This window comes from Piliocolobus tephrosceles, chromosome 1 (genome assembly GCF_002776525.5).
Source record: "Piliocolobus tephrosceles isolate RC106 chromosome 1, ASM277652v3, whole genome shotgun sequence".
Lineage (NCBI taxonomy): Eukaryota > Metazoa > Chordata > Mammalia > Primates > Cercopithecidae > Piliocolobus > Piliocolobus tephrosceles.
This window is the reverse complement of record NC_045434.1, coordinates 22,016,434-22,041,781: the sequence shown is the minus strand read 5'-3', so window position 1 is coordinate 22,041,781 and position 25,348 is coordinate 22,016,434.

Genomic DNA, 25,348 nt, shown 5'->3' with positions numbered 1-25,348 from the left:
GGGAGGGGCAGGTGAGTAACGCAGTCAGAACACATACAACATTTATCAATTAAGTTCACTGTCTTCTACGGGAGTGGTTCTTAGAATACCAAAACAATTACAGTAGTAAAATCAAAGATCACCAGTCACATATCACAATGACAGATTATAATAATAATGAAAATGTTTGACATATTGTAAGAATCACCAAAATGTGAAACAAAGTGACCATATGCTGTTGGAAAAATGGTACTGAAAGACTTGGTCAAGGCAGGATTTCCACAGACTTTCAATTTATAAAAAAGTGCAAAAGTGCAGAAGTGCAAAGTGCCATATAGCAAAGTGCAATATAATGAGGCAGACCTGTATTTATTTTTTATTTTATTTTTAATTGACACATAATAATTGTACATATTTATGGGACTCAGAGTGGTGTTTTGATACATGTATACATTGTGCAATAATTATATCAGGATAACTAGCATATCCATCACATCAAACATTTATTATTTCTTTGTGGTTAGAACATTCAAAATTCTCTCTTCTAGCTGTTTTGAAATATACAATGCATCATTGTTAACTATATGCACACTACTATGCAATAGAACACCAGAACTTTTTCTATTTATCCAAATGTAGCTTTGTACCCACTGGCAAACCTCTCTTCTTCACCCTCCCCTGCCCAACTTCTAGTAACCACTATTCTACTCTCTACTTCTCTGAAATCAACTTTTTTTAGATTCCATATATGAGTGTGGTATTTGTCTTGTGCCTGGCCTATTTTACTTAATATAACATGTCTTCCACGTTTATCCATGTCATCAGTGACAAGATTTTATTCATTTTTATAGCTAAATAGTATTCCATTGTTCACATATAATACATTTTAAAACCCATTCATCCACTGATGGACACTTTGACTGATTTTATATCTTGGCTATTATGAATAGTGATATAACAAACGTGGGAGTGCAGATCTCTCTTCAACATACTGATTTCATTTTGGGGGATATATGCCCAGTAGTAGGATTTCTGGATCATATGGTAGCTCAATTTTAATTTTTAAGAAACCTTCATACTATTGTTCATAATGGCAGTACTAATTTACATTCTCACCAACAGTGTATACTTACTACATTATTGCCAGCATCTGTTATTTTTTGCCTTTTTGATGACAGCCATTCTTACTAATGCAAGGTGCTCTCTCACTGTGGTTTTGATTTGTATTTACCTGATGATTAGTGATGCTGAGAATTTTTTCATATACCTGTTGGCCATTTGTATGTTTTCTTTTGAGAAATATCTGTTCAAGTCTTTCACTCATTTTTTAAATTTAATTATTTGTATTATTTTTTGTTATTGAATTGTTTAAAGTACTTAAGTATTTTAGATATTAACCTTTTGTTAGATGCATACTTGGCAAGTGTTTTATTCCATTCTGTAGGTTGTCTTTTTGTTCTGCTGATTGTTTATTTTGATATGCAGAAGCTTTGCAGTTTGATGACTACTTTGTCTACTTTTGCTTTTGTTACCTAGGCTTTTAAGGTCTTATTAAAAAAATTCTTACCCAGACCAATATCATTAAGCATTTTTCCCTATGTTTTCTTCTAGTAATTTCATAGTTTTGGGTCTTAAATTTAAGTATTTAATCCATATTGAGCTGATTTTTGCTTATGGTTAGAGATAGGGGTCTAGTTTCACTCTTCTGCGTGTGGATATCCAGTCTTATCAGCATCATTTATTGAAAAGACTGCCATTTCCCCAATGTGTGCATTTAGTGCCTTTGTCAAAAATCAGTTGGATGTAAATATTTGGATTTATTTTTGATTCTGTTTTGTTCCAATAGTCTATGTTTTTTTTTTTATATCAGTATCATGCAGTTTAAGTTACCATAGCTTTGTGATATACTTTAAGTCAGATAATGTGATGCCTCCAACTTCATTTTTTTCTTTTTGCTCAAGATCAATTTGGCTATTTAGGGTCTTTTGTGGTTCTGGGAATTTTAGGATTTTTTTTCTATTTCTGCAAAAGAATATCTTTTATATTTTGATAGAGATTGCATTGAATCTGTAGATTGCTTTGGGTAATATGGATATTTTAACAGTATTAATTCTTCTAATGCATGAACATGGGATAGTTTTCCATATTTTTGTGTCCTCTTCAATTTCTTTCATCAATGTTTTATACTTTTTCTTGTATAGATCTTTCACCTTTTTGGTTAAAAATTTTCCTAGGCATTTTTGGTAGTTACTGTAAATGAGATTATTTTCTTTTTTGGATAGTTTACTATTAACATATACAAATACTATTGATTTTTTAAATATCAATTTTGTATCCTGCATCTTTACTGAATTTATTCATTAGTTTTGATAGTTGTTTTTGGTGGAGTCTTTAGGGTTTTCTGTATATGACATAATATCATCTTCAAACAGGGACAATTTGACTTTTTCTTTACAATTTGAAAGCCTGTTCTTTCTTTCTTTTGCCTAATTTCTCTGACTAGGATACGCTTGTCCAACCCACAGTCCGTGGGCTGGATGTGGCCCAGGACAGCTTTGAATATGGCCCAACACAAATTCATAAACTTTCTTAAAACATTATGAGTCTTTTTTTTTGGTGATTTTTTTAAAAGCTCATCAGCTATTGTTAGTGTTTTTTTGTGTGTGTAGCCCAAGATAATTTTTCCTCTTCCAATGTGGCTCAGGGCAGCCAAAAGATTGGACAGGGTTAGGACCTCCAGTACTATGTTGAATAGAAGTAGTGAAAGTGAGCATCTTTGTCTTGTTCCAGATCTTAGAAGAAGAGCTTTAAATGTTTTCTCATTCAGTATGGTCTTAAGTGTGGGTTTGTCATATATGGTCTTTATTGTGTTGAGATACATTCATTCATGATTTGTTGGGAGCTTTTACCATAAGGTGATATTGAATTTTATTGAATGTTTCTCTACATCTATTAAAATGATCATATGGATTTTGTTTTTGATTCTGTTAATGTGACGAATTCCATCTATTTGTATATGTTGAATTACCCTTACATTCCTGGTTTAAATTTCAATTGATCCTGGCCAATGATGTTTTTAATGTACTGTTGAATTCTGTTTGCTAATGTATTTTTGTGAATTTTTGCATGGATGTTTATCAGGGATGTTAACCTGTAGTTTTGTTTTGTTTTGCTTTGTTTTGGATGTGTCCTTCTCTGGTGTTCGAATTAGGGTAGTGCTGATCTTGAAGAACAATTTCAGGAAATTTGTCTCCCCTTCAATTTTTTGGAATAGTTTGAGGAGAATTCATATTTGTTCTTCTTTAAATGTTTAGTGGAATTCAGCAGTGATGGCATCAGATCCTGGGCTTTACCTTGATGGGAGACTTTTTATTTCTGATTCAATTTCTTCACTTATTATTGATCTTTTCAGATTTTCTATTTCTTTATAATTTGGTATTGTTAAATTGTATGTTCAAGAATTTATCCATTTCTTCTAAGTTTTCCAACTTGTTGGTGTACAGTTGTTCATGATAGTCTCTTATGATCCCTTATATTTCTGTAGCATAAGTAGTAATGTCTCCTTTTTTATCTCTGTTATTATTTATTTGGGTTATCTCTATTTTTTTTCCTAAGTCTAACGGAAAGTTTGTTTTGTTTGTCTTTTTTAAAAATCAACTCTTTATTTTGTTGATCTTTTATATTTTGTCTCTATTTTGTTTGTGTTCTGATTTATTATTTCTTTCTAATATTGGATTTAGCTTGTACTTGTTTTTCTAGTTCCTTAAGATGCAACATTAGATTGTTTACCTGAGAACTTTCTCCATTTTTTGAGGTAGGCATTTATTGCTGTAAACTTCTCTCTTATAACTGCTTTTCCTGTATCCCATAGGTTTGGTATGTTGTAGTTCCATATTCATTTGTCTCAAGAAATGTTTTATTAAAAAAAATTATTTATTGACCCGTTGGTTGTTCAGAAGCATGCTGTTTAATTTCCATGTATTTGTACACTTTCCAAAGTTTCTCCTGCTATAGACTTCTAATTCTATTCAATTGTGGTTGGAAAATATACTTGCTATAATTTCAATTTTTAAAATTTTGTTGAGACTTGTTTTGTGGCCTAATACATGATCTGTAGTGGAGAATGTTCCATGTGTTGTTGAGAAGAATGTGTGTCCTCCAGCTGTTGTATGGAATGTTCTGTAAATGTCTGTTAGGTCTACTTGGTGTAGAGTACAGTTGAACTCATGTTTCATTGTTGATTTTCTGCCTAGAGGATCTGTCCTTTGCTGAAAGTAGGGAGTTGAAGTCCCCTACTCTTATTGTCTTATAGCCTATCTCTCCCTTTAAGTATATTAATATTTACTTTACATATTTAGGTTCTTTGATGTTGGATATATACACACACACACATATATCATATATATACATATGTAATATAATATATATGTATAAAATTGCTGTGTTGGCCAAGTTATCATCATATAATGGCCTTCTTTGTCTCTTTTTATAGTTTTTGGCTTAAAGTTTATTTTATATATTACAAGTAGAGCTACTTCTACTCTTTTTGGTTTCCATCTCCATGGAATATCTTTTGCCATCCCTCATTTTTGGTCTATGCATATCTTTACAGGTGAAGTGAGTCTCTCACAGGGAGCATATAATTGGTGTGTGCGTGTGTGTGTGTGTGTGCGCGTGCACGCATGTATGTGTATGTGTATGTCCGTGTGTCTGTGTATGTTTAATCCAGTTTGCAACTCTGTGTCCCTTAATTGGAGAATACAGTCCATTTACATTCAGTGTTATTATTGATTAGTTGTCTCTCTACTGCCATTTTGTTATCCATTTTTAGGTTGTTTCATAACTCCTCTCTTTCTTAGCGTCTTTCTTTGTTGTTAAGTGATTTCTTTTTGGTGGTATGTTTCAACTTGTTGCTTTTTGGTTTTAGTGTATCAATTATAGGCTTTTGCATTGTGGTTACCTTGAGGCTTACAAAAAAAATTGTATAGATATAACAAGCTATTTTAAAGAGATAACCACTTCTCTTAGATCACAAAAAAAAATTTGTTTTCCTTTTGCATGTTAGTGTTTTTTTTGTTTTTGTCTTTGTTTTTTGAGACACAGTCTTGCTCTATCACCCAGGCTGGAGTGCAATGGCCTGATCTCAGCTCAATGCAACTTCTGCCTCCTGTGTTCAAGTGATTCTCATGCCTCAGTCTCCCCTGTAGCTGGGATTACAGGCATGCACCACCACACCTGGTGAATTTTCGTATTTTAGTAGAGACAGTGTTTCACCATGTTGGGCAGGCTGGTATTGAACTCCTGACTTCAGGTGATCTGCCCACATCAGCCTCACAACGTGCTGGGATTACAAGCATGAGCCACTGTGCCCAGCCTGCATATTAGTGTTTTTTCTTTTGGACTGAAGAACTCCTTTCAGCATTTCCTGTAAGATGGGTCTAGTGGTGGCAAATTTTCTCATTTTGCTTGTCTTGGAAAGATTATCTTGCTTTCATATTTGAAGGATAGCTTTGCTAGGTTCAGTATTGTTGGATAACAATTATTTTTAGCAGTTTGAAAACATCATTCCATTCTCTCCTGGCATATTTGATATTTGTTGAACAGGCTATTGTCAGATGAACTGGAGTTCCTTGACATGTTGCTTCTTTTTTCTTCCTGCCTAGAGCTTTTTTTTGTCCTTGATTTGAGAGTCTGATTATGATATGCCTCAAAGTAGTGTTTTTTGGGTCAAATCTGTTTGGTATTCTCTGACCTTTTTGTGCCTGTATATTTATGTCTATCTCCAGTTTTGGAAGGTTTTGTGTTATTATTTATTTGAATAAGATTTCTGTCTCCTTGCTCTTGCTCAATTCCCTTTTAAACACCAACAATTCTTAGACTTAGTCTTTTGTGGTAATGTTCTATATCTTGTAGGTGATCTTCATGCTTTTTCATTCCTTTTTTCTCTTGTGACTGTGTAATTTCAAATAGTCTGTCTTCAAGTTCACGGATTTTGTTTTTACTGTTCTTTCCATTCTGCTGTTGAAAGCCTCTAATAAATTTTTCAGTTAAGCAAATATATTTCTCAGTTTCAAGATTTCTATTTGATTTTTTTGAATTATTTCATTCTCTTTGTTAAATTTCTCTGATAAATTTCTGAATTGATTTTCTTTGTTATCTTGGAGATCACTGAGTTTCCTTAAAACTGCTATTTTTGGCCGGACCCAGTGGCTCACGTCTGTAATCCTAGCACTTTGAGAGGCCGAGACAGGTGGATCACGAGGTCAGGAGATGGAGACCATCCTGGCTAACACGGTGAAACCCCATCTCGACTAAAAATAAAAAAAAAATTAGCCAGGCATGGTAGGGGGCGCCTGTAGTCCCAGCTACTCGGGAGGCGGAGGCAGGAGAATGGAGTGAAACCAGGAGGTGGAGCTTGCAGGGAGCCAAGATCACACCACCACACTCCAGCCTGGCCAATAGAGTGAGACTGCATCTGGGAAAAAAAAGCTGCTATTTTGAATTTTTGGTCAGAGAGCTCACATATTACTACCAGTCAGACCCTGACTCCTTGCTTTGTTCATTTGGGAAGGTCATGATTTCCTGTTTCCTGTTATTTCCTGTCAATGTATGTCTGTCTTTGCATTAAATGATTCATTATTTATTACAGTCTTTTCCATCTCGCCTGTTTTGGGTTTTTGTTGGGTATATTTGCATAGAGATTTTCCATAGCTTACCTGTTCAATTTCTTATTTTTTTTCTTGATCTTGCCTCCTATTAGACACTAGATAATGCCTCAAGCCTAGGTTTGCCTCAGCTCTAGCAACTAATCAGAGAACTCACAATCCTTAATGGGGGAGTCCCCAAGGTGATATCCTAGTAGTGTGAAGAGGCTGACTAGGGGTTTGTGCCCAGAGGACCTGTGAAATGTAACACTTCCTACATTGTGGTGCTGCTGAACAGCCACTCTGATTTCGTATCTCCGTTGGCCAAGTTACAGAGCAGTTTCCAGGGCTGGGTATGAAAGTCCCACCTACTATTTTTTTCTGTGGCTGTCTTTAGAGATATTTCTCCCTTCAGGCATTTACGTTGCTTCCCATGAATTCAGGCAGGGATGGATCTCCTGCTAAGGACCTCAAGATAGTAGGGAAGCTGATTGTTCACCTTGACCTCATTTTTACCAGTGTAGAAACTGAGTTGAGGGAAATTTTCTACATGCTTGGTGCCACAGATTTGGAGGAAGGGTGTCATGAATATAGAAATCTAATTCTGCCACCATTTTCAGAGTTTTCTTTTTTATTTTTCCTTCTCTGTGGCTATAAGTACTGACTCATCTTCATATTTGGGTTCTGGGATATTGCTGGTGATAATCTCAATGCTCTATATTTGTTTTTGGTTTTCTGTGGGGGACAGTGGAACCAGCTTGCATCTACAGCACCATTTTGGAACTGGAAGTTTCATTTCTGTTCTTTTTATTGCCTCTGACTCTGTATTTTTAAATAACATGTCTTTGAGCTCACTAATTCTTTCTTCTGCTTGATTAATTCTACTGTTGATGCTCTCTATTGCATATTTCATTTTGTTCTTTGTATTTCTCAGCTTTTGAATTTTTTGTTTGATTTTTAAATTTTAATCTCTTAGTTAAATTTTCTCTGGTAAACTTCTATATTGTTTCTTTGCATTTTATTGAAGTTTGCTGAGCTTCCTTATCACAGCTAATTTGAATTCCTTGTCTTATAGATCACACATCTTCTCTTTAGGATCTGTCACTGATGCTTATTCTGTACATTTGGTAAGGTTATGAATCCCTGATTGTTCTTGATGGATGTGGATGCGTGTTGATGTCTGCACATCAAATAATTATGTATTTAATCTGGTATTCATAGTCTGGGTTGGTCTCTGCCCATTCATCTTTAATGAGTCTGTCCAGATATCTAAGCAGACTGACTATTGTGAAATCCCATGGCCATTGCAGATATTCTAGCACTACAGGGCCCCCGAAACCATATTTATTGTAAGTCTCATGAGAGTTCTTATGTGGGTATGGTGTATTGGCCTGGATGGACCTGGGGAAGAACTATGGATGGTACCCAGTCTGTGTAAGAAAGCTGGCTAGGGACTTGAGTTCAGAAGCATGACCTGTTGGCCTAGACAGGCATGCTTTCCAGCAGTTCCCTGCATAGGCAAGACAATTCCCTGACTGCAGTGAGAGGGGCTAGAGCTGAGACTAGGCCCCTTCAAAATCCATGAAGGGATGGATGCCAGTAAGTCTACCCTGGTGACTCAGGCAGGTATGTGTCTCCTAGCTGTTTCTTGCAGATGCAGGAGGGGCCAAAGCTGAAACTGAGCCTCTCAGCACCTGCTGTGGGACAGAGGCTGGCAAGCCTGCTTTGGAGGCTCAAACATATAGGTAATTCCCAAGCTGTGGAACAAGGATAATCTCCCTCTGGACTCTTGTGCAAGAAGTATTCAGCTGGAACCACAGATGAGAGGGTTTCAGACAAGTTACAAGATAATTTTCAAGTCCACTTCTAAGACCAATTGTAGCAAGCAGATGAGACTAGTGTGCATGATTTCTCCTGTACCTCTTGGAAGATGACTTTGGTTGCAGGCTCAAGGCCAAGTAAGGCAGTAACCAAAATCCTTTGGGGAATGGGGTTGTCTTCTGGTTTGAGCCCAAATGCATGACTGGTGGGTCTGCCACCTAGGTGCTGGTCTGCACTCTCAAAATGGCCTTTTTAGGCCTTGGGCTTTACCAAGGATTCACAACTTTCTACCTGAATCCTAAGGCTCCTGAAGACTTTTGTCTGCAGATGGGTGCAGAATTCCCATTGTTGTCAAGAGATATAAGTGGGTAACCTCCTATTCCTCCTATTCCTCTTACTGACATCACTCCACAGTAAACAACTTTAAATGAAGTATTTTTAAAAATTGTGATTTGAGACGATTTATTTAGAATAGATGTCCCCAAATGAACTCAAATGCAACTGTGGTTAAGCAAAACGATTATTATAAAAAAATTTCCAAAATTTTGTTTTTAATGGGGCCTTCCAAAGCCTGAGAAAAGTTTCCAGTAAAATAGGAAGGGCCAAGAGGGACAGGAGCCTGACTGGGACTGGGTGGGTCAGAGCCCTAATCAACTAGTGTGGACCCAGTAGGAGCTGATGAGCTGATTAGCTGATGATACACATTTCCATAAGCATTGCTTCTGTATTAATCTGTTCTCATGCTGTTAATAAAGGCATACCCAAGGCTGGGTAATTTGTAAAGGAAAGAACTTTAATTGACTCAAAGTTCTACATGACTGGGGAGGCCTCAAAATCATGACAGAAGGCAAAGGAAGAGCAAAGTGACATCTTACATGGTGGTAGACAACAGCATGTGCAGGGGAACTGTCCTTTATAAAACCATTGAATCTTGTGAGACTTATTCACTAACATGAGAATAGCACGGGAAAGACCTGCACCCATGATTCAATTACCTCCCACCAGGTACTTCCCACAACATGTGGGAATTATGGGAGCTACAGTTTAAGATGAGATTTGAATGAGGACACAGCCAAACCATATCATTCTGCCCTGGCACCTCCCAAATCTCATGTCCTCATATTTCAAAACCAATCATGCCTCTCCAACAGTCCCCCAAAGTTTTAACTCATTTCAGCATTAACTCAAAAGTCCACAGTCCAAAGTCTCATCTGAGACAAGGCAAGTCCCTTCCACCTATGAGCCTGTAAAATCAAAAGCAATTTAGTTATTTTCTAGATAAATGGGGGTATAAGCATTGGGTAAATACACCCTTTCGAAATGGGAAAAATTAGCTAAAATAAAGGAGCTACAGGCCCTGCGGACAAGTCTGAAATCCAGCGAGGCAGTCAAATCTTAAAGCTCCAAAATTATCTCCTTTGACTCCATGTCTCACATCCAGGTCACACTGATGCAAGAAGTGGGTTCCCATGGTCTTGGGCAGCTCTACCCCTTTGGCTTTGCAGGGTACAGCCACCCTCTTGGCTGATTTCATGAGCTGGCATTGAGTGTCTATAGCTTTTCCAGGCACATGGTGCAAGCTGTCAGTGGGTCTACTGTTTTGGGGCGTGGAAGATAGCGCCCCTCTTCTCACAACTCCATTAAGCAGTGCCCCAGTGGGGACTCTATGTAGGAACTCTGACCCCACATTTCCCTTCCACACTGCCCTAGCAGAGGTTCTCCATGAGGGCTCCGCCCCTGTAGCACAACTGCCTGGACATCCAGGCATTTCCATACATGCTCTGAAATCTAGGCAGGCAGGAGGCTGAGGCAGGAGAATGGCGTGAACCCGGGAGGCGGAGCTTGCAGTGAGCTGAGATCCGGCCACTGCACTCCAGCCCGGGCGACAGAGCGAGACTCCATCTCAAACAAAAAAAAAAAAAAAAAAATAGACATCTAGGCAGAGGTTCCCAAACCCTAATTCTTGACTTGTGTGCACTAGCAGGCTCAATACCACATGGAAGCTGTCAAGGCTTGGGGATTGCACACTCTGAAGCCATGGCCCGAGCTCTACATTGGCCCCTTTCAGTCATGGCTGGAGCAACTGGGACACAGAGCACCAAGTCCCTAGGCTGCACACAGCAGGGGGACACTGGACCTGGCTCACAAAACCACTTTTTCCTCCTAGCTCTCTGGGCCTTTGATAGGAGGGGCTACCGTGGAGACCTCTGACATGCTCTACAGACATTTTTCCCATTGTTTTGGTGATTAACATTTGGCTCCTCATTACTTATGCAAATTTATGCAGCTGGCTTGAATTTCTCCTCAGAAAATGGGTTTTTACTTTCTATCACATTGTCAGACTGCAAATTTTCTGAATTTTTATGCTCTGCCATCTCTTGAACACTTTGCCATTTAGAAATTTCTTTTGCCAGATACCCTAAATCATATCTCTCAAGTTCAAAGTTCCATAGACCTCTAGGGCAGGGGTGAAATGTCACCAGTCTCTTTGCATAGCAATAGTGACCTTTACTCCAGTTCCCAACAAGTTCCTCATCTCCATCTGAGACCACCTCAGCCTGGACTTTATTGTCCATATCACTATCAGCATCTTGGTCAAAGCCATTCAACAAGTTTCTAGGAATTTCCAAACTTTTCCACATTCTCCTGTCTTCTTCTGGGTGCTCCAAACTGCTCCAACCTCTGACTGTTTACACAGTTCCAAAATTGTGTCCACGTTTTTGGGTATCTTTACAATAACAGCCCACTCCTGTTACCAATTTACTGTATAGTCTATTATCATGCTGCTAATAAAGATATACCCAAGGCTGGGTAATTTATAAAGGAAAGAGGTTTAATTTACTCACAGTTCCACATGGCTAGGGAGGCTTCACAATCATGGCCAAAGGCAAAGGAGGAGAAAATGGCATCTTACATGGTGGCAGGCAAGAGAGCATGTGCAGGGGAACTTCCCTTTACAAAACCATCAGATCTTGTAAAACATATTCAAACGCATTCACTATCACAAGAACAGCATGGGAAAGACCTGCCCCCATGATTAAATTATCACCCGCCACATCCCATTATGGGAGCTACAGTTCAAGATGCAATTTGGGTGGTGACACAGCCAAACCATATCAGCTTTTTACCAAGAATGCTTCACTTTTGGTACTGATGTTATCCTGAGCACAGAATGCCATGTAGTCCTGAGGGTTTCCTTGATTGTTTATCACAAAGGAACAATGCTTTGGAACTATGTGATAATAAAAAACTCCTTACTGCCATGTCTGAGCAATAAGATCTGTTTTATTTTTAACCAAACCTTCACAATCCTCTCTTTTGGAATTTTGATTTTTAATTTAATTAATTAATTAATTAATTTGAGACGGAGTTTCACTCTTACTCCCTAGGCAGGAGTGCAATGTCATGATCTCGGCTCACGGCAACCTCTGCCTCCTAGGTTCAAGCGATTCTCCTGCCTCAGCCACCTGAGTAGTTGGGATTATGGGCATGCACCACCATGCCTGGCTAATTTTGTATTTTTAGTAGAGATGGGGTTTCTCCATGTTGGTCAGGGTGGTCTCCAACTCTCGACCTCAGGTGATCCACCCACCTCGGACTCCCAAAGTGCTGGGATTACAGGTGTGATCCACCACACCGTATATTTTTTTAAATGAGTTTATTTCATGGTGATATGGAACAAGTTACTTCTTCCTGCATGTGACATGCCTTTTCATGTCCTTACCTTGGTACATACTTTTCCCTCTGCCTGTAGGACCCTTCCTTCCTTTGTTAGCAGATTGGCTTCTTGTGGCAGACTAGGTTGCTTGCCTATCAAACTGCCATTTTCCCCTTCTTCCTTCCTAAAAGAACCCCAACTTCCTTCTGGTTTGGAGCAGCAACACACTCAGTGTTAGTGGGCTCTTTCTGCAGCCCCAGGGAAAGAACCATGATTGGTCTAAGCCAATCATGGCAATCCCATGTTCCTTTGCCAAGAGTTGATTTAGGGCACTTTGTGGTGAATCCAATTGTGGCCTGAGAGAAAGTCTTCCGGAGACTTCCAGAAAATATTTTTCACCTGATAGTAAGAGTTATCTCCTTCTTTTCCAATTTGGAACATTGTTGTTTTGAGAATATTGACAAAAACATTTCTTTGCCATCCTTACCAGAGTGAAAAATACTTTCCAGAGCTTGGCTTTCCTTTTGATTTTTGCTTCAAGCCTGCTGACATGGTTTGGATCTGTGTCCCTCCCCAAGTATTGCCTTCAATTGTAATCTTCTGTGTTGGAGGTGGGGCCTGGTAGGAGGTGATTGGATTGGGGTCAGGGTGGGGTGGGGGCAGGTTTGTATGTTGTATAAAGCTTTAGTAGCTATTTTGCATCATGAGGGGGCAATATGTGAGTGACTAAAATGTGGGCTAGAATAACAGAAAGAGCCTGAATTCCTCAGAGAATGAAACTGCTCACTGTGAGTGGACACCAGCAGCTTGTTAACTAGACAGAATGGAAACCCAACATTCACTAGTGGCATCATGTTGTAGTGTGGAACAATGACGGTTAGGAACATGCTGTGTTTCAGGCTCTCTCTATTGGGAGACGCTAAAAGAAAAATTTGATTACAGTGGTTTAATCAAACTTAGGCTTGTTTTTCACTTTTGACATAAAGTCACGAGATAAATAATCTAGCGATGTGGTGGCTCTAAAATGGTATCAGTGTCCCAGGTTCTGTCAGTCATTCTGCTTTGTCATCATTAGCTTGAGTGAAAAATATTTTCCAGAGCTTGGCTTTCCTTTTGATTTTTGCTTCAAGCCTGCTGATATGGTTTGAATCTGTGTCCCTACCCAAATTTCACCTTCAATTGTAATCCCCAATGTTGGAGGTGGGGCCTGGTAGGAGGTGACTGGATGGGGGGCAGATTTCTCATGAATGGTTTAGCACCATCCTCTTGGTACTGTCCTCACCATAGTAAGTGAGTTCTCGCAACACCTGGTTGTTTAAAAGTGTGTGGTACCTCCCTCCTTGCTCTTTTGCTTCTGCTTTCACTATGTGACATGCCTGCTCCTCATTCACCCTCCACCATGATTGGAAGTTTCCTGAGGCCTCCCCAGATTTTGAGCTCATGCCAGCATCATGCTTCCCATGTGGCCTGCAGAACTGTGAACCAGTTAAACCTCTTTTATTTATGAATTATCCAGTCTCAAATATTTCTTTATGGCAATGTGAGAATGTATGAATACAGCTGCTTTACCTCCACTCTTGTATCTGTATTCTAGAGAATATGAAGGAGAAAGAGACAAGCACAAAGCATCAGGGCTTATAAAACATAAAAATTTCCTAACAACATTCATATATTCCTTACTGGCCAGAGTGGTTACAGGACCACCTTTAGGGCAGTCTGGAAAGCAGGGTGGCTCTTTTTCGCTACCCCAGGTAGACCTGGGGATTTGTGAAAAAAGAGCCAGGGGAATGGGTTAGGTAGTGTACTACTCCATTTTCATGCTGCTGATAAAGACATACCCAAAACTGAGCAATTTGTGAAAGAAAGAGGTAATGGACTTAACAGTTCCACATGGCAAGGGAGGCCTCACAATCATGGTGGAAGGCAAGGAGGAGCAAGTCACATCTGGCATGGATGGCAGTAGGCAAAGAGAGAGAGCTTTGCAGGGCAGCTCCCCCTTATAGAACTATCAGATCTCATGAGACTTATTCACTATCACAAGAACAATGATTCAATATGATTCAATTACCTCCCACTGGCTCCCTCCCATAACATCTGGGAATTCAAGATGAGATGTTGGTGGGGACACAATCAAACCATATCATTCCACCCGGCCCCTCCCAAATCTCATGTCCTCACATTTCAAAACAAATCATGCCTTCCCAACAGTCCCCGAAAGTCTTAACTCATTTCAGCATTAACTTGAAAGTATACAGTTCAAAGTCTTCTCTGAGACAAGGCAAGTCCTTTCTGCCTATGAGCTTGTAAAATCAAAAGCAAGTTAGCTACTTCCTAGATACAATGGGGGGACAGGCACTGGGTAAATACAGCCATTACAAATAGGAGAAATTGGTCAAAACAAAGGGGCTATAAGCCCCATGCAAGTCCAAAATTCAGCAAGGCAGTCAACTCTTGAAGCTCCAAAATGATCTCCTTTGACTCCATGTCTCACATCTAGGTCACACTGTGCTCATGGTCTTGGGAAGTTTTGCCGTTGTGCCTTTGCAGGGTATGGCCTCCCTCCTGGCTGCTTTCATGGGCTGGCATTGAGTGTCTCCAGCCTTTCCAAGTGCATGGTGCAAGCTGTCGGTAGATCTACCATTCTGGGGTCTGGAGGATAATGGCTTCTTCTCACAGCTCCACTAGGGAGTGCCCCAGTACGGACTCTGTGTGGAGGCTCCAACCCCACATTTCCCTTCCACACTGCCCTAGCAGAAGTTCTCCATGAGATCCCTGTCCCTGCAGCAAACTTCTGCCTGGACATCCAGGCATTTCCATACATACTCCAAAATCTAGGCGGAGGTTCCCAAACCCCAATTCTTGCCTTCTGTGCACTGGAAGGCTCAACATCACATGGAAGCTGCCAAAGCTTGAGGCTTGCACCCTCTGAAGCCATGGCTTGAGCTTTACATTGGCCCCTTTCAGCCATGGCTGGAGCAGCTGGGACACAGGGCACAAAGTCCCTAGGCTGCACACAGCACAGGAATCCTGGGCCCAGTCCATGAAACCACTTTTTCCTCCTATGCCTCTAGGCCTGTGATGAGAGGGGTTACTGTGGAGACCTCTGACATGCCCTGGAGACATTTTCCCCATTGTCTTGGGGATTAACATTTGGCTCGTCATTGCTTAAGCAAATTTCTGCAGCCAGCTTGAATTTCTCCTCAGAAAATGGGATTTTCTTTTCTATTACATTCTCAGGCTGCTAAGTTTTAAAGTTTCCCTTTAAAACTTAATACCTTTAACAGCACACAAGTCACCTCTTGAATGCTTTGCTGCTTAGAAATTTCTTCCACCAGATACCCTAAATCATCTCTCTCAAGTTTAAAGTTTCACAAATCTTTAGGGCAGGGGCAAAATGCCACTGGTCTCTTTGCTAAAACATTACAAGAGTCACCTTTGTTCCAGTTCCCAGCAAGCTTCTCATCTCCATCTAAGGCCACCTCAGCTTATGAGCATTTTGGTCAATGCCATTTAACAAGTCTCCAGGGAATTTCAAACTTTCCCATATTTTCCTGTCTTTTTCTGAACCCTCCAAACTGTTCCAGCCTCTGCCTGTTACCCAGTTCCAAAGTCGCTTTCACATTTTTGGGTATCTTTACAGCAGCAGCCCACTTCTGGTACCAATTTACTGGATTAGTCTGTTTTCACCTCTGATAAAAGCATTACCAAGATTGGGTAATTTACAAAAAAAAAAAGAGGGTTAATTTACTTGCAGTTCCACATAGCTGGGGAGACCTCAGAATCATGGTGGAAGGCATGGAAGAGCAAGTCACATCTTATGTGGATGGCAGCAGGCAAAGAGAGAGGGCTTGTGCAGAGAAACTCCTCCTTATAGAACCATCAGATCTCATGAGACTTATTCACTATCACAAGAACAGCATGGGAAAGACCTGCCCCCGTGATTTAATTACCTCCCACTGGGTCCCTCCCACAACACGTGGGAATTCAAGATGAGATTTGGGTGAGGACACAACCAAACCATATTAGGTAGGCAGAAATGGTGTCTGGAAAATGCTCCAATCATCCTACTAAAATGGACATGTCCCTGGTGTTCTTCACCCTCTAGGTGAGTGGAAAGGAATCACAACAGATGGACATCAAACTTGCCACCAACCTGGGCTTGAGCCAGAATTATATAAAGCAACATCGCATTTCTTGTTCCCCAGTGCCATGAAGCAAATTATATCTATGAGGGCCAGAAGGAAGAAATGGATTTCATTTAAAAATAGCATAGTCCTTCCTCCTGAAGACCCATTGGTCTCAATCTTGACTGCATGTTATTGCTACCTGGAGTGCTTTAACAATTTTTAATGCCCAGATCACCCCCTAGACCAATTAAATTAGAATCACTGGAGATGGGGTTCAGGTCTCAGGATTTTTAAGTCTCCCAGGAGATCCCAATATGTAGCCAAGGTTGAGAACCCCTGTCTTAGAGCAGTAGTTTGAAATCCTGGGCACACATTAGAATCATCCAGCACGCTTTTAAAAAATGCTGACGCCAAGCCCCAGTTGTAGAGATTCTGGCTTAATTGGATTGGGGTGGGGCCGGGACAGCAATAGTTTTTAAAGCTCCCCAGGTGACTCTAATGTACAGCCAGGTTTGAGAAGCACTGCACTAGAGCCACAAAACCAAAGAAGGAAGGAAAAAAATCTTTTTATTTTCTTCTGGGCAAATAAAAGTGCTAAAGCACTGTCACCTGGCATGTTTGTATACACAGCCAGAACTGTGGTTCTTAGCCTAAGGTGGCACATTAGACTCTCCTGGGAAAGTTTTAAAAGTTTCTAATTCCTAGGCTCTGCTCCCTGGGATTTCAATTCAATTATTCTAGGCCCTGACATCATTTGGGTCATTTTTAAGCTTCTCTCTGATTATTATACATAGGCAGGGTGAGGACCATTGCATAATAATAATAATAATGATAATAATGGTTCATAAATGTTATAACTATTTCAGTAGAAGAGCATGTTAGTGCAGAAGGAGGCAGGTTTTATTTATGCCGGGGCGGGGGGGGTGTTAAATATCAGTGTTGGTGTCTTTTCCCATTGTTGTTAATTCAGGGTACTTTCTGCATCCATAAATAATGATCTTGTTTAAGAATAGGGCCCGCTCATTCCTTGCCTGCTTTTTACTGCCACCCAGCATAATAGAAAGTGCCTGGAACTATTATAGGTCAATTCACAGTGTAGCTTAAGATATCAAAGTCTGAAGTCACCTGTTTACGGCTGTATCCAATTCCCTATTTAAATGATGTCAGCCTTTTCTGACCCCTCCCTGCCCTACCCCATCAGTCTTTTGTGAAGATCTTAGTCCAACTGGTTGCTTTGGGTTGTATAAACAAAACAACCAGACTAAATGTGTTATGGCTGTGACAGATGTTCCCGGTGATATAAGTGTACCCTGCACGTTAGGAGCCATGGCTGCCACACAGCTCAGTTCTCCCCCTCCCTCCACAGAGGCAGCAGGTGCTGGCAGGAGGGTACACAAGGACAGGAGCCTCTCTCTTCCTCTGTACACCACAGCCGATACCAGCAGGGCAGATGCACAGGGCTGCTGAGAGGAGGGCAAAAAGCAAACTTAGCTACAGGTGGAGATCTTGTCCCGGACTGGGCAGCGGCTAGATGTTGGATAGGGCAGACTCTCTACTGGAAGCAATGGCCTCCTCCCTTGTTCCTAGACCATCTCCCAGCTCTACCATCTGCACCGTTATCACCTTAGGGCTCCCTGGAGTTCCTTACAACTCACCTCCGGTGGTTGAGAGGGAAGTGACATACATGTCCATCTGCTCTGTGCTATGTGCTCAAGGAAAAGAAGCCTGAGCACTCAGCAGTGTGTCCCGTTGAGACACTGACCCTGTATCCTCTTCTCATAGGCTGTGTCTCCATCTTCCTTTATACTTTCAGAACTATTTCTTTAGACTGAATTTGATCTAAAAGACAAACATGTTAAAAAGGTTGGAAATTATAACTCTGGTTGAAGAGTGATGCCCCCAAACCCTTCTGTGAACCCCCAAGTTCTGCATATCACAGGTTGAACACCTCTGTGGACACACTGGGCATGCTGAGGGGAACACGTAGCTTATTGATGCCCCTCTAGGGTACCATGAAGGATGTGGCTTTGAATTCAGAGGGGCCCAGGATGAGCCTATGAGCCTTGGAACACAGCTGCTCTCCAGTTCCTTCTCAGCAACAAACCTGGTTGCTTTGAAGGCAGCCAGTGATTCCCCATAGGTGGGGATGCTGCAAATTTCAGAGAGTTTTGCAAAGACAAGAAAGGCTACTCCTTCCTGCCTCTACTATCCTCCTTTACAGAAGGGATGTGCAGAGACAGCAGAGGGGAGGGCATTTATCAGTACCCAGGTGCACATTATCTAGAAGATTAGAAAAACCCAATCTCTTCACCCAAACTGGTTATGTCTGCAGTTTTCCAAGGTCCAGTGGAAATTAATATGGTTGTTAAATAACAGTAGCCAGCGAGGAGTATCGTCACTGATTAGAACATAAAATTAGGCTAGAAATTTAAGAAAGTGAATTGATTCCTTTTCTCTCTGATATAAAAACAAAATAATAAGAACAAGTCAGAGTTTCTCAGCCTCAGCACTATCGATACTCTGGGCAGGAGAACTCTTTGTTACTGGGGACCGGTCTGTGCATTGTAGGATGTTTAGTAGCACCCTTGGCCTCCACCCACTAGGGGCCAGTAGCACCCTCCAACAAGCTGTGACAATAAGAAATGTCTCCAAATTTTGTCACATGTTCCCTGGAAGGCAAAATCGTCTGAACCATTGTTCTAACTAGTTGGCTTGGAAGGCCAAAGACTATTTGCCAAGCCAATTTTAGGCCACAGGCTGAGGAAATAAAAATCCCTTCAGGGATAGAGGAGGGTGATGTTTTTTCTGAGCCTGTGGGAAGAATATTAGATTCAGCTACTAATGGTGTTTTTCTGACAAGGGACCCTCTGGCCCATCAACGCACAGGCCAACACCCCGGCGGGGAGTGGACCACATGATGCAATGATAGAAATCCAGATAGCTTTGGGGGTTCTAATGCAGAGGACCCAAGACCTCGATTCCCTAGTGTAGCTTGGGAAGGCTTCCAGCCTAGAAATGTTCTGGAACTTCTCACACCTGCTTGTGGTGTAGGGAAAGAAGCTAAAGTGTCTGTGCAGCGGAGAAGGCCCTGGAAGAGTATTTGAATGAGGGCTGGTAGACCCAAAGGGTCCCAAGAGATGGGACAATGATAGCCAAGGCATCAGGGTGGAAGGTTGAGGCCAAAAACAGACAAGACCTATCCCCTTGGCAGTGTATGTGCAGAGCGCAGAGACTGAAGACCTGGCACCCTCTCCCTGCCAAAGCCCGGAGAAGTAGGCCCCACCCGAACTTCATGTCACCCACAGGACGTGGAAGAGTGAAGGGGAGAGCCCTGGACTGACAGAGGTGATTTGCTGTAATGGAGTCTCCCTTGCTTTGTCAGTATTAGTGATTTTTCTAAGACACCAGATAGGACTAAATTGAAAAGTTAGTTTTTGTTCCATTTTAGAAAGTAGTTACATTTTTGCACACCAGAGTTAGTGAAATTTATGCCTGTTGTAATTCATTTAAGCCAACACTTCTGATCTTGTTTGATAAAGAACACTTCTTTTTTAGAGAAATATCTATGACTGGCCAATAAAGTGAGTGTCTCTTCAAACACAATTTGGAGAATGTTGGCTTAGAGTGTAGAACATTCTATTCCCATAAAATAGACAAACAAATAAACAACAGAATCTATTCTCGGATCATCATGCTATTATTAATAATCTCTGTTGAGTATATTTTTGTTTTTATTAGGCACGAAGAGTTCACGACTAAGAATTAGGGAGTTGTGCTCTCAAAGACCTAGAAGGAAAAGTTCTGAGAATCCTAACAGTGTGAGGCCAACTGTGTCCCTCTTTGAACTTAAGATAAACAATACGCCCAGGAGAGCCATTGTGCAGAGCTATCCCCCTGGACTCTGGTGCTAGTGAGATCTGGCTTCAGAACCCAGCATTCCGCCTCCTGTGCTGCTGTGGTCAGATTGAAGAGTTGTACTCACTTCACCTACTCCACCTACGGGTTTGAAGCCTCTTCTTTGTTTTCCCCTTTCAGCTCCCCCAGGAATGCCCTGCCTGCAGTGTCAAGAATTCCCCAAAGTAGGAGGAAAAGGTCAAGACCCCACAGTTCCAAGTCCTGGAGGCCTGGACTTGGGAATACTCCCACAGGGTAGGAGGGCCCTGTGTGTCGTCAGAGGAAGGCCTGGGAAGCAATGCTTCACAGGGTGGTTCTTTCCCCAGAGGCTCTTGCATTTTGCAAAATTTTAATGTACCTTAAATTTCCTAGGGAAGACTGTCTTTGTGTAGTTTGGAATTTTACCAGATTTTTAAAACTTATTTTAAAAAATTACCTAACCTATAGCAATGCTGCTGGTGGCCCTTGATGCCAATATAGTACATTTCCACCTATTGGATTTGTGGGTTACTGACGAGTCTAGCACTAGATGCAAGCATTTTGTCTTCTAGAACACCCAGATGTGAACATTTATATCTTCAAATATAGATTTTTATTATATATATATTTATTCATTATTTTTATTTGATTTAAAAATTACTTTGAATTTTTGTATTACAATTAGAACTTTTATAGATTATTTAAAAATTATATGCATAGAGAAGCTATTTTCAGTTCAGTTAGTAAAGGGAGCATAAAACATGTGTAAGGGGGGACAGGTTTGTTAAGTGCAGAAATTGACGTCTTAGTATCCAGGGGCAATGAGGGTAATTCTAGAGAATCTCCACTGGAGGTCGCTAGAATCTCACCCAAATATGTCAGGAACCGCTACAGGAGAATTCAGTTTCTCCCACGTTTAAATCAATAGCGATGCAAATTGCTATTAATGACATTCGTCTCCCCTCCCTCCCCACAAGGGATTGTTTTCTCCCAAGTGTCTGCTTCTTTTTTATATCTTCTCTTTCACGTGTATGTCAGCACCAGCCTCCTTTATTCATACCCAGTGCGCAGGCCTATGTTGCCCTCTTCCCTGAGGTTTAATTTCAAGCATGCAGAGATGTTGAGCTGCATGGGAGCATGACTGCCTTATTTTCCTGCTCTGGTAAAAGTCAAATAAATAGATATTTTGAAGAACTTAAAATTAGACCATGCATTACACGCTGTGTTGGAGTTTACCATACCAGCATTGCCGTCCCAGGGACAAATAGACTGAATTCTCTTCAACAGAGCTGTGTAAATGATACAACTCTTTTAATGTTAAAGTAGACAAATGACCAAGGAAAGGGAAAGGCCTCAATATTTATAATAAATCTATTTGACTATCAGAGGAAAAACGTTTTTTGCTATAGCACGTCTTCATGGCCTTAGCACCTTGTAGACGCCTTGGCTACAAGATACCTCACAATGAGCTATCTTCAACATGAACTGAAATCTCTCTGTTTTTGTGTGTGTCTCTCACAACATTGACTTGCCTAGGTTTTTTTCTCCTCTTTAGAGATGTAAAATATTTGCGTGGCACAGTTTCTGAGGATTGCCAGAGAAAATGAAGCCGGCATTAAAGCCATAAAGGTGGACCTTTAAAAGATGAGATGACAGTCCCTTTGCCCTTTCCCACCTTGAAGATGAGAAACCAACATCCTGCAAAGTAAAGTGGGAAGAATAAGATAAGAGTCAGGACGGGGTTGCCTCAGGCGAGGGGAAACAGAGGAGCAGAATAGAGCTAGAACATCTAGGGATGGGTCAGTTACTGACTGTGTTCTATTTTTTGTGTTGGGGGAGTGGCAGGGAAGGCACAGATATTTATAACATAAACATATAAACAAGCCAAAAATGGGCCATGCCCAGACCAGTGATGAGAGGGTATCATGGTCCGAAGGCCATGATAAATCCAAGTCTGTGTACCTGAGTTCCAAAAAGAAAAAAAAAAAAATTAAGGTGGGAAGGAAGAGAATGGTTCCTAAGGTCATACTTCCAGCTCTCTTAGACTTAGATCAAGAGCTGGATCTCCAGTGCTAACCTGCATTAGTCCTGCCATTAGTCACTCTACCTTCAGCTCTCAGTTGCCTTGCAATGCACACTTTGCCAGAAGCTAGTTAAAAAAAAAAAACAAAAAACAAAAAACTGATCAAAGTAATCAAAGTAAGCAAAGGGATTCCAGGGGTCCAAACTGGGGGAGTAACTCATGTATAAACAGAACCAGCATCCTTTACTTGACCAAGTAAATTCTATACAGTTTAAACCAGTTGGCCCTGCTTATCTCTGAGGGCTGCAATAATTATACTCCAAGAGTTTACCCACCTCTGAGAAAGAAAGTCTTCAAAGGGTCTATACCCCATGAAGAAAATCCGAGAAGCTAGAAAATAAAGTAAATTAATAGCCCTTCCAGAAATAGCACCCATTAGGGAATTTCCTACTTTTATTTTTCTTTCTTCCAGATCAGGAGTTAGCAAACTATAGCCCATAGACCAAATCCAGTTTGCCACGTTTTCATAAAATTTTATTGCAGTGGTTTTAACTGGGTTGACTTTGCTCCCACATGGCAATGTCTAGGGACATTTTTGGCTGTCACTAGTGGGGGTGGGAGCACAATTGGCATCTAGTGGGTTGAGGTCAGGGAGGCTGCTAACCATACAGCAATGCACATAACAGCTCAGCAGCAAAGAATTGCTGGGGGAAAAGGTCAACAGTATGGAAATCAAGAATCCCTTGTTTTATAAGATCCCTACCACATTGATTTGTCTCTGTACTGCCTCTGGTTTCCACAACGTGCTACAATGGCAGTGTTGAGTAGCTGAAACGGGAATCATACAGCCCCCAAAACCCAAATATTTACCATCTGCACCTTTATAGAAAAAGTTTGACAAACTAAATCTAGAAAATGAGTTAAGAACAATGAACAAACAAGAAAATCTGCATTATTTTGAAAAATGGCAATGTTTTGTCTGCAATATAAGTAATATCCCTTAGAAATTCAGTTTTGACCTTTCGTGGCTACATTTTAATTCTATATCCTTCTGACGACCGCTCCATTATCTCTATTTATTATTGCTCTGTTTGCATTCCAGGCACTGAGCTGAGCCCTCTGCCATTCAAATAGAGGCACATTTCCTGCTCTTTGGGGAGTGGATAGCCCAGTGGGAAAAACAGACATTAATTAAATCATCACCCTAATGAATGTATAATGAAAAACTACAATAAGAGCATGTAGACTAGAGACAGGTTCTATCACAGTTGACTGGGGCTTGGGAGAGGCTCCCTGAGGAAGTAAGTTTTGAACAGAGGCCTAAACAATGTATAGAAGTTAACGAGACTAACACAGCGTGTGTGTCGTGGTGATTTTGGGGTGGAGGGGTAGTGGTGGTGAGTTAGAACAAGGTGAGGGAGAGACTGGAAAATCGGTGGAAATGACAAAAGACCAGCATGGTTGAGGTTTAAAGAGCCCGGAGGAGGGTGGTTGAAGATGCAGCTGGAATGGGAAGTCATGGGGACGAAGGAAAACATGTGGGACAGATAGTGTGTTTGGTCTTTATTCCAAGAGCATCAAGAGCGAAGAGAAGCCATTGAAGGGCATGGGAACGGGAATGTGATCTGATTTGCATATCAATGTCACAAACGGTCAGATTCGAAAACCGAAGAAAAGTTAAACTCATTTAAAAACCTGGTTATTTTGAAAACAACTAGCTGATTGATTAACTTGAGAATATCTAACTAAACCATTGTGTTCTCTTTTTTATCCACCCATCATAGTCAGCGATGAGGCTGAATTTGAACATGATCATTTTCCTTTTTACAAAGCAGGTTTGTGTGTGGAGACTCAGCTGGAATTTATCCTACAGTGATTTCTAAGGTCATGCTTCTTTTGAAGATCAGTTGAATATTTATGTGTGTGTGTGTTTGATGTTAAAATTTCCAATTCTCACTGTGCCTTCTAAGTTTTCTAGGACTCTAAAAATATACTCACCAGAGAGTCAGGAGAATCAATAGCTCATTGTATAATTCTCTATGATGTAGACTATCTAGTTTTCCTGTGCAAAAACATGTTTTTTAACCAAATTTTAATTTCCTTTTTGTTTCATCTATATAGCCAGTTATATCTAGCCTGTTAAATGTTATTACTGTCCATAACCTGTACATTATTTACTAGTAGTACCTTCGGAAATTTAGGCTACAAATCCTCTACGTGACTAAAATCAACTAAACATTCTGTTGTATGGGTTGAGGAGTGGACAAAGAGATACAGAAAAATAATAGGATGTGATTCTGGTTATTGTTCCTTTGAATTATTGACCATTGTTCTTCATCAGACAACAGCTTCTATTCCAGAATAGAGGTTGGCAAGCTATCAAGTCCAGCTGGCTGCCTGGGTTGTACATAAAGTTTTATGGGGACACAGTCACACTCCTTTGTTTACATATTGTCTATGGCTGCCTTCATGCTACTATAACAACTTTGCAAGAGAAATTATATAGCTACAATCCTAAAATATTTACCCTCTGACCTTTTATAGAAAAAGTTTGCCAATCTGTTATAGAGAAAGCAGATGAAGCTATTTATATGTTCTTTTCGTGTCAGAATATTTACTGGTAATTACATACATAGCCTTTGCCCTTTTATTGCCATCATGAAAACTCGACTTTTCCCCCAGAGCTTAGGTAAGACCCTGCTAAAGGCTGATAATGGTTTTCAGCACTTACAACGTAAGCAGCACTTCACTAAGCATTTCGTATACATTATCTCACATAATCCTCACTGCAGCCCTGTGAATTAGATATTATTATCCTCATTTTGCAAATGAGTAAATTTGCATTAGAGAAATTAAATAACTTGTCTAAGTTCACAGAACTTGTAAGTGGCAGAAATGGGAATTTGATTCAATTTCCATTTCTTTCCTGGGCTACTAACCACTCTACTCTATGGGAGTGGGTACTCTGCACATTTTCTATCAGAACCAACTAAAAAAGGAAAAATGGCTGTTGGCTCCAAAAGTAGGATCTAGCTTCCTGTAATGGGTCTAAAGCTGTCAGCACTCTGGACAAAAGCACCGCCAAGTGCACAGATCTGGTTTGTTTCCAGAAAACCAAGCAGACTCTATACTTACAGTGGGTGTTCTGAGGTCTACGCAGGAGTCATTGATGGGTTTTCTGTCATCAGACATGATTCCTGGGATTTATTTTCAGAGAGATTTA